Genomic DNA, 10,845 nt, shown 5'->3' on the forward strand with positions numbered 1-10,845 from the left:
AGCAGATACTTGTTTAAACAGGCAGTTCTAATAATGTTAGTCCTCTATTTTAATTTCTTCGAATACTCACCATCACCCTTAAAATCTACAATCTTGATAGGTCAACATGGTAGAATAGGAGGGCATGGAATTCACCTCCCTTCAATGAAAACATAAAAAATACATCCACATGTGAAGGAATTTTCACTGAAAAAACTGGAGACTGAGAGAAAGACTATTTTCTGTAGCAGTCTCTAAGTGAGATTTACACTGAGTTTGGATGGAAGGGAAGACAAGCAATCAATTTGGGGCCTGAACCTCTTGGAGGGGACACAGAAGAGGACAATGATTATACAGGCTTGAAGATCCTCTCTTGGAAGTAAGATGTTTGAGCCTCATATTAGGCATCCCAGTTCTGGGGTTGAACACTGATAGTACAAATCTCCTTAATTTGTTTGAAAACCATTGAGACTGAGAGCAGGACTGTAAGAAAACTAGACACCACGCATAAAGGGTATATACACATTTGTATAATCCCAAAACAAGGAGTAAGAAGATTGAAACTGCCCAGGATCATAGCTGACTCTTCCCCACTGCCTTAATATGTGCCCTAGTCTGAGCTACATGCCAGCTCTGGCTCTTCCTGCTCCATGGTAAAGGAATATAGTGGCTGATAGGAGTGCACAATTATGAGGAAACAAGTGGCTCAGACTCAGAAAGACATCTGAACAAGGCAGGGGCAACCAACCATTTCTGGTGCTTATTTTGAGAGTAGGCTGTATATCTGATGCCAGGACCACTACAACCCATGCTAAATCCATGCCAAGTACTTGTATCAGACCCTCTTACACCAGCACTGCTCCCCTTTGGAGTAAGGGTGATGATGCTGGGAGGTGGAGGTCACACATTTAGAGGGAACAGAGCCAGCATGGTCCAAGATCTCAGGGTTTATGCTCCAGGAACATGGATTTCAACCTTTCTACCAATAGGATGGTGTTGGACACTGAACAGAAGAGGCGCCCCAGATCAAACTTGACCATGATTCTAGCTGTTCCATCTCCAGCCTCACCTCTTACCAACTGGCAACACACCCAGGGGAAAGATATGACCCATGTTCACTTCAGATCCAGCTTTCCCATCAAAGAAACTGTGAACAGACTGTATAGGGACACTCCCACACAAGGATACCACATCAAGATCATCATAGGGTGCCCACTGTGGCAGCACATATATTAAAATTGGAACAATATAGACTAGCGTGGCCCCTGTGCAAGAATTACATGCAAATTTATGAAGCATTCCATATTTTTGATTTGAAGAATCAGTATTGTCAAAATGACTATACAATCCAGAGCAATCTACAGATTCAATGCAATTCAAATAAAATTACCAGTGGCATTTTATAGAGAATTAAAATTTAAAAATTTACAATTTGTATGAAAACACAAAAGACCATGAATAGCCAAAGCAATCTTGAGAAAGAAAATCACAACTGGAGAAATCAGGCTCCCTGACTTCAGACTACAGTTAGTAGAGATCTACAGTAATCAGTGCAGTATAGTCCTGACACAAAATGGAAATACATATCAATAGAATACGATAGAAAGCACAGAGATAAACCGACACACCTATAGTTACCTAATCTATGACAAAGGAGGCAAGAATACATGGTGAAGAAAAGACAGCATCTACAAAAATATGTGCTGTAAAACATGACAGCTATTTATAAAAGGATGAAACAAGACTCCCTAATACCATACACAAAAAATAAATTCAAAATGGATAAAACATAGGCTGAATACTCTCTGACAAACATCACAGTGGGATCTTTTTTGGTCTTCCTCCCAGAGTAATGAAAATGAAAACAAAAATGTTAAAATGGGACCTAACTAAACTTAGGGCTTCCCTGGTGGCTCAGACAGTAAAGGTAAACTTAGGGCTTCTCTGGTGGTTCAGATGGTGAAGAGCCAGACACAAACGAGCAACTAAGCACAGCACAACTAAACTTAAAAGCTTCTGCACAGCAAAAGAAACAATAAATGAAACAAAAAGACAACCCAGAGAATGAGAGAATATTTGAAAAAGAAGCAACCAACAATGATTTAATCTCTAAAATATACAAACAGCTTATGTGACTCAATATCAAAGAAACAAACAACTCAATAAAAATGAACAGAAGATCTGAATAGACATTTTTTTCAAAGAGTACATACCATTGGCCAAAAAGCACATAAAAAACTATTCAACATCACTAAATATTAGAGAAATGCCAATCAAAACTACAATGAGTTATCATCTCACACTAATCAGAATGACCATCATCAAAAAATCTAGAAAAAATAAATGCTGGAGAGAGTGTGAGAAAGGGAACCCTCTTGCACTGATGAAAGGAATGAATTTAAATATCTAAAACCATTATGGAGAACTATGGGGGTTCCTTAAGAAGCTAAAAATAAAACTACTGTATGATTCAGCAATCCAACTCCTGGTCCTAAATACAGAGATAACCATAATCTGAAAAGATTCATATACCTCAATGTTCACTGTAGCACTATTTACAATAGCGAGAACACAGAAACAACCTAAATGTCTATCAATAAAAAAGGGATAAAGGAGATGTGGAATATTAGCCATAAAGAAGAACAATATAATGTCATTTGCAACAATATGGATCAGATCAGTTCAGTCACTCAGTCGTGTCCGACTCTCCACGACCCTATGAATCACAGCACGCCAGGCCTCCCTGTCCATCACCAACTCCCGGAGTTCACTCAAACCCATGTCCACAGAGTCGGTGATGCTATCCAGACATCTCATTCTCGGTCGTCCCCTTCTCCTCCCGCCCCCAACCTTTCCCAGCATCAGAGTCTTTTCCAGTGAGTCAACTCATCGCATGAGGTGGCCAAAGTATTGCAATTTCAGCTTTAGCATCAGTCCTTCCAATGAACACCAAGGATCGATCTCCCTTAGAATGGACTGGTTGGAACACCTTGCGGTACAAGGGACTCTCAAGAGTCTTCTCCAACACCACAGTTCAAAAGCATCAATTCTTCGGCACTCAGCTTTCTTCACAGTCCAACTGTCACATCCATACATGACCACGGGAAAAAAAGTAGCCTTGACTAGACGGACCTTGGTTGGCAAAGTAATGTCTCTGCTTTATAATACATTATCAAGGTTGGTCATAACTTCCCTTCCAAGAAGTAAGCGTCTTTTAATTTCATGGCTGCAATCAGCATCTGCAGTGATATTGGAGCCCCCAAAAATAGTGTCTGACACTGTTTCCACTGTTTTTCCATCTATTTCCCATGAAGTGACGGGACCAGATGCCATGATCTTTGTTTTCTGAATGTTGAGCTTCAAGCCAACATTTTCAATCTCCTATTTCACTTTCATCAAGAGGCTTTTTAGTTCCTCTTCACTTTTTGCCATAAGGATAGTGTCATCTGCATGTCTGAGGTTATTGATATTTCTCCCAGCAATCTTGATTCCAGCTTCTGTTTCTTCCAGCCCAGCGTTCCTCATGATGTACTCTGCATATAAGTTAAATAAGCAAGGTGACAATATACAGCCTTGCCGCACTCCTATTCGTATTTGGAACCAGTCAGTTGTTCCATGTACAGTTCTGACTGTTGCTTCCTGACCTCCATACAGGTTTCTCAAGAGGCAGGTCAGGTGGTCTGGTATTCCCATCTCTTTCAGAATTTTCCAGTTTATTGTGATCCACACAGTCAAAGGCTTTGGCATAGTCAATGAAGCAGAAATAGATGTTTTTCTGAAACTCTCTTGCTTTCTCCATAATCCAGCGGATGTTGGCAATTTGATCTCTGGTGCCTCTGCCTTTTCTAAAACCTGCTTGAATATCTGGGGGTTCACAGTTCACATTGCTGAAGACTGGCTTGGAGTATATTGAGCATGACTTTACTAGCCTGTGAGATGAGTGCAATTGTGCGGTACTTTGAGCATTCTTTGCCATTCCCTTTCTTTGGGATTGGAATGAAGACTGACCTTTTCCAGTCCTGTGGCCATTGCTGAGTTTTCCAAATTTGCTGGCATATTGAGTGCAGCACTTTCACAGCATCATCTTTCAAGATTTGAAATAGCTCAACTGGAATTCCATCACCACCACTAACTTTGTTCGTAGTGATGCTTTCTAAGGCCCACTTGACTTCACATTCCAAGATGTCTGGCTCTAGGTCAGTGATCACGTTATTGTGACTATCTTGCTCGTGAAGAACTTTTTTGTACAGTTCTTCTGTGTATTCTTGCCACCTCTTCTTAATAGCTTCTGCTTCTGTTAGGTTCCTAACATTTCTGTCCTTTATCGAGCCCATCTTTGCATGAAATGTTCCCTTGGAATCTCTAATTTTCTTGAAGAGATCTCTTGTTTTTCCTATTCTGTTATTTTCCTCTATTTCTTTGCATTGATCACTGAAGAAGACTTTCAATTCTCTCCTTTCTATTCTTTGGAACTCTGCATTCAGATGCTTATATCTTTCCTTTCCTCCTTTGATTTTCGCTTCTCTTCTTCTCACAGATATTTGTAAAGACTCCTCAGACAGCCATTTTGCTTTTTTGCATTTCTTTTGTATGGGGATGGTCTTGGTCACTGTCTCCTTTACAGTGTCACGATCCTCCGTCCAGAGTTCATCAGGCACTCTATCTATCAAATCTAGTCCCTTAAATCTATTCCTCACTTCCACTGTATAATCATAAGGGATTTTATTTAGGTACTATCTGAATGTTCTAGTGGTTTTCCCTACTTTCTTCAATTTCAGTCTGAATTTGGCAATAAGGAGTTCATGATCTGAGCCACAGTCAGCTCCTGGTCTTGTTTTTGCTAACTGTATACAGCTTCTCCATCTTTGGCTGCAAAGAATATAATCAAGCTGATTTTGGTGTTGACCATCTGGTGATGTCCATGTGTAGAGTTGGAAGAGGGTGTTTGCTATGACCAGTGCACTCTCTTGACAAAACTCTATTAGCCTTTGCCCTGCTTCATTCCGTGCTCCAAGGCCAAATTTTCCTGTTACTCCAGGTGTTTCTTGACTGCCTACTTTTGCATTCCAGTCCCCTATAATGAAAAGGACATCTTTTTTGGGTGTTAATTCTAAAAGGTCTTGTAGGTCTTCATAGAACCACTCAACTTCGGCTTCTTCAGCGTTACCGGTTGGGGCATAGGCCTGGATTACTGTAATATTGAATGGTTTGTCTTGGAAACGAACAGAAATCATTCTGTCGTTTATAAGATTGCATCCAAGTACTGCATTTCTGAGTCTTTTTTGTTGACCATGATGGCTATTCCATTTCTTCTAAGGGATTCCTGCCCACAGTAGTAGATATAATGGTCATCTGAGTTAAATTCATCCATTCCAGTCCGTTTTAATTCACTGATTCCTAGAATGTCTATGTTCACTCTTGCCATCTCCTGGTTGACCACTTCCAATTTGCCTTGATTCATGGACCTAACATTCCATTTTCCTATGCAATATTGCTCTTTACCGCATTGGGCCTTGCTTCTATCTTCAGTCACATCCACAACTGGGTATTGGTTTCACTTTGGCTCCATCCCTTCATTCTTTCTGGAGTTATTTCTCCACTGAGCTCCAGTAGCATACTGGGCACCTACCAACCTGGGGAATTCCTCATTCAGTATCCTATCATTTTGCCTTTTGATACTGTTCATGGGGTTCTCAAGGCAAGTATACTGAAGTGGTTTGCCATTCCCTTCTCCAGTGGACCACATTCGGCTGTGGTCCATGTGATCCGATCGACTAGTTTCCTGTGATTATGATTTCAGTCTGTCTGCCCTCTGATGCCCCCTCACAATACCTACCATCTTATTTGGGTTCCTCTTACCTTGGTTGTGGAAAATCTCTTCACAGCCGCTCCAGCAAACTGCAGCCGCTGTACCTTACCTTGGACGAGGGGTATCTCCTCAAGGCCGCCCCTCCTGACCTTGAACGTGGAGTAGCTCCTCTCAGTCCTCCTGCGTCCATGCAGCCACCCCCTGTTGGACGTGGGGAGGCTCCTCTCAGATTGTCGTACTGAGTGTATTAACTTAGACAGTGAAAAACGAACATCATATGATATTGCTTATATGTAGAATCTAAAAACAAAATGAAACAATTAACTTATTTACAAAACAGATCTAGAGTCACAGATGTAGAAAACAACTTATAGTTGTTGGGGGGTGAGAGTAGAGGATGATTAAATTGGGAGATTAGGATTGACACATATACACTACTAAGGTAGATACCTAATAAGAACCTACTGTACAGCACAGGAAACACTTCTCAATACACTGTAATGACCTATACAGGAAAATAGTTTTTAAAAGTGTAGATACATATATGTATTAATATAACAGGTTCATTTTGCTGTATAGCAGAAACTAACCTAACATCTTAAATCAACTATATGCCAAAATTTTTAAAGGAGTGCATAGGAAACAGTTTTTTAAAAAAGAGTCCATCATAAGTAGCTATTTCACATAATTTCGTAGTGAAAGTAAAAGATGACAAGGGAATTTATATCAAACAAAAGACTAAAGACACACTGAAAAAAACAATTAATGAAAGAGGTAATTTACCAAATAGGGTTCAAAGCATTAGTAATAAAATGCTAACAAAACTAGGGAAAAGAATAGATAAGCACAGTGAGAATCTTAATAAGGAAATAGAAAATATAAAAAGGAATCATTTTGTTAAACATAAGACATGACACCGTAAAATTCATGGAACAGAACATAGGCTAAACATTTTCTGACATAAATTGTACAAAAGTCTTCTTCGGTCATTCTCTGAAGGTTATAAAAATAAAAGCAAAATTAAACAAATGGGACCTAATCAAACTTACAAGGTTTTGCACAGCAAAGGAAACCATAAACAACAACAACAATAAAAGACAATCTATGGATTGGGAGGAAACAAACAAACAATGTAAAAACCATAGGATAAATTTCAAAAATATATAAATAGCTCATACAACACAATAGCTCAAATAGCTCAATCAAAAAATGGATAAAAGTCCTAGAAAACAAAATATTTCTCCAAACAAGACATACAGATGACAAAAAGGCACATGAAAAGATACTCAAAGTCACTAATTACCAGAGAAATGCAAATCAATACTACATCAAGGTACCCTATCACACCAGTCAGAATGTCCATCATCAAAAATTATACAATGAATAAATGCTGACAATGTTGCAGAGAGAAGGGAACCCTCCCACGCTGTTGGTGGGAATGTAAATTGGTAAAACCACTATGGAGAACAGTATGTACGTTCCTTAAAAAATGAAAAATGAACTACTATACGATTCAGCAAACTCACTTCTGGGCATATACCGAGAGAAAATCATTATTTGAAAAGATGCATACAGAGCAATGTCCATTGAAACACTATTTACAATAATGAGGACATGGAAGTAATTTAAATATCCACTGACAGAGGACTGGATAAAGAAGGTATATATATATATATATGAGATATTCAGTCAGTTCAGTTCAGTCACTGAGTCGTGTCCGATTCTTTGCGACCCCATGAATCACAGCACGCCAGGCCTCCCTGTCCATCACCAACTCCCGGAGTTCACTCAAACTCATGTCCATCGAGTAGGTGATGCCATCCAGCCATCTCTTTCTCTGTCGTTCCCGTCTCCTCCCGCCCCCAATCCCTCCCAGCATCAGACTCTTTTCCAGTGAGTCAACTTGTGGCATGAGGTGGCCGAAGTACTGGAGTTTCAGCTTCAGCATCAGTCCTTCCAATGAACACCCAGGATTGATCTCCTTTAGAATGGACTGGTTGGATCTCCTTGCAGTGCAAGGGACTCTCAAGAGTCTTCTCCAGCACCACAGTTCAAAAGCATCAATTCTTCGGCAATCAGCTTTCTTCACAGTCCAATTCTCACATCCATACATGACCACGGGAAAACCATAGCCTTGACTAGACGGACCTTTGTTGGTAAAGTAATGTCTCTGCTTTTTAATATGCTATCTAGGTTGGTCATAACTTTCCTTCCAAGGAGCAAGCGTCTTTTAAATTCATGGCTGCAGTCAGCATCTGCAGTGATTGTGGAGCCCCCAAAAATAAAGTCTGACACTGTTTCCACTGTTTCCCCATCTATTTCCCATAAAGTGATGGGACCAGATGCCATGATCTTCATTTTCTGAATGCTGAGCTTCAAGCCAACCTTTTCACTCTCCTCTTTCACTTTCATCAAGAGGCCTTTGAGTTCCTCTTCACTTTCTGCCATAATAGGGGTGTCTTCTGCATATCTGATGTGATTGATATTTCTCCTGGCAATCTTGACTCCAGGTTGTGCTTCTTCCAGCCCAGCGTTCTTCATGATGTACTCTGCATATAAGTTAAATAAGCAGGGTGACAATATACAACCTTTATGTACTCCTTTTCCTATTTTGAACCAGTCTGTTGTTCCATGACCAGTTCTAACGGTTGCTTCCTGAACTGCATACAGGTTTCTCAAGAGAAATGTCAGGTGGTCTGGTATTCCCATCTCTTTCAGAATGAGATATTACTCAGCCATAAAAAAGAATGAAAAAATGCCATTTGTAGCATCATGGGTGGACCTAGAGATTATCACACTAAATGAAGTCAGAGAAAGACAAATGCCATATTATATCAGTCATATGTGGAATTTAATATTTTTTTAAAAAATTGATACAAGTGAACTTATTTACAAAACAGAAACAGATTTATAGATATTGAAAACAAATTATGGCTACCAAAGGGAGAATGTGTATGTGTCGCGGAGTGGGGGGCAGTGGAAGATAAAACAGGAGTTTGGAATTAACAGACACACACTATTATATATTCAATGGACCTAATGTATAGCACAGGCAATTCTCCTCAATATTCTGTGATAACTAATATGAAAAAATAATCTGAAAAAGAATAAATAAATGCATATGTATAACTGAATCACTTTGCTGTACACCTGAAACTAACATAAATTTGTAGATGAACTAACACTCCAATAAATACTTTAATTCAAAAACTTATTTATTCAATCAGAAAAAAGTGAAAAAGATCATTAGTACTACTCAATATCATCAAAATGAAAATTAACTTTAATACCTTTCACAGTATCAGCATATCTAAATTAAGCAACAGTTAAAACCGGACATGGAGCAACACACTGGTTCCAAATAGGAAAGGAGTATGACAAGGTTGTATATTGTTACCCTGCTTATTTAACTTATATGCAGAGTACATCATGAGGAACGCTGGGCTGGAAGAAGCACAAGCTAGAATCATGATTGCCAGGATAAATATCAATCACTTCAGATATGCAGATGACACCACCCTTATGGCAGAAAGTGAAGAGGAACTAAAAAGTCTCTTGATGAAAGTGAAAGAGGAGAGTGAAAAGGTTGGCTTGAAGCTCAATATTCAGAAAATGAAGATCATGGCATCTGGTCCCACCACTTCTTGGGAAATAGATGGGGAAACAGTGGAAACCGTGACAGACTTTATTTTTTGGGGCTCCAAAATCACTGAGGATGCTGATTGCAGCCATGAAATTAAAAGACGCTTGCTCCTTGGAAGGAAAGTTATGACCAACCTAGATAGCATATTAAAGAGCAGGGACATTACTTTGCCAACCAAGGTCCGTCTAGTCAAGGCTTTGGTTTTTCCCGTGGTCATGTATGGATGTGAGAGTTGGACTGTGAAGAAAGCTGATTGCCGAAGAATTGATGCTTTTGAACTGTGGTGCTGGAGAAGACTCTTGAGAGTCCCTTGGACTGCAAGGAGATTCAATCAGTCCATTCTAAAGGAGATCGATCCTGGGTGTTCATTGGAAGGACTTATGCTAAAGCTGAAACTCCAATACTTTGGCCACCTCATGCGACGAGTTGACTCACTGGAAAAGACTCTGATGCCGGGAGCGATTGGGGATAAGAGGAGACAGGGAAGACAGAGAATGAGGTGGCTGGATGGCATCACCAACTCGATGGACATGAGTTTGAGTGAACTCCGGGAGTTGGTGATGGACAGGGAGGCCTGGCGTGCTGTGGTTCATGGGGTCGCAAAGAGTCGGACACGACTGAGTGACTGAACTGAACTGAACTGCACTTTATACTGATCCATGTACTCAAAGTTCCGCCTGTTAATATTGCTATTATTTTTTCCTTTGTCCTCCTCCTTCTCACTGTACTTTCCTGCAACTCATTTTATTACTCTACCCCAACCTTAGATTATCAATGTTTATAGTCTGGTATACATGCCTCAATATTTTTCTCAGTACTCGTAAAATTATTCACATATGTATACATGTGTATTTTCATGTATGGCATTTAAGTCTTTGTTATATTAAGTAAACCTTTTAAAATTCGCTGCATTTCATTTTTCTCACTTAATATTACACTGTGGAAGTTCTTATAAGTCGGATGATCTAAAATATAACATGGTATCTTAACATCTGCGTGACACTCCATTTTATGAAATGAACCACATTTTCTTCAATTATTCAACAGTGTTACATATATCCTTATGTACTGATACTTTTTGTCTTTTGCAGATTTCCGTAAGGACCAAATTTCTTTCCCTAAAGACCTGAATAATTCACATTATATCAGCAAAATTGGAAGAAACATTTCACCCACATTTCCACTAGCATGGCTTTTCTTGTTTTTGCCACTATCTTGGGTTAAAAATTTTAATTGGCATGTTCCTGGTGGCATTTATAGATGTCCCACAGATGTATTTTCACATTTTAGCCAGTTTTAATTTGTACTTAAATAAATAATCCATTTGTATGTTTTGCCATTTTTTTCTATTTAGTTCTTTGTCTTATGTTTGAATAATAATTATTATTTTCTTTAAAGACATTATAGGTACAAA

General features: G+C 39.2%; 1 non-coding gene across 1 annotated transcript; it reads left to right on the forward strand.

Annotated features, from left to right (window-relative positions):
- The first annotated feature begins 1,187 nt into the window (after positions 1 to 1,187).
- On the forward strand, positions 1,188 to 1,289 carry LOC129535316 (U6 spliceosomal RNA). The gene has a single exon (XR_008681591.2). It is a non-coding gene; the product is annotated as a U6 spliceosomal RNA (small nuclear RNA).
- Positions 1,290 to 10,845: the final 9,556 nt, after the last annotated feature.

Source organism: Moschus berezovskii, chromosome X, assembly GCF_049115385.1.
Source record: "Moschus berezovskii isolate FMDL1 chromosome X, NW_MosBer_1.0, whole genome shotgun sequence".
In the NCBI taxonomy this organism is placed as follows: domain Eukaryota; kingdom Metazoa; phylum Chordata; class Mammalia; order Artiodactyla; family Moschidae; genus Moschus; species Moschus berezovskii.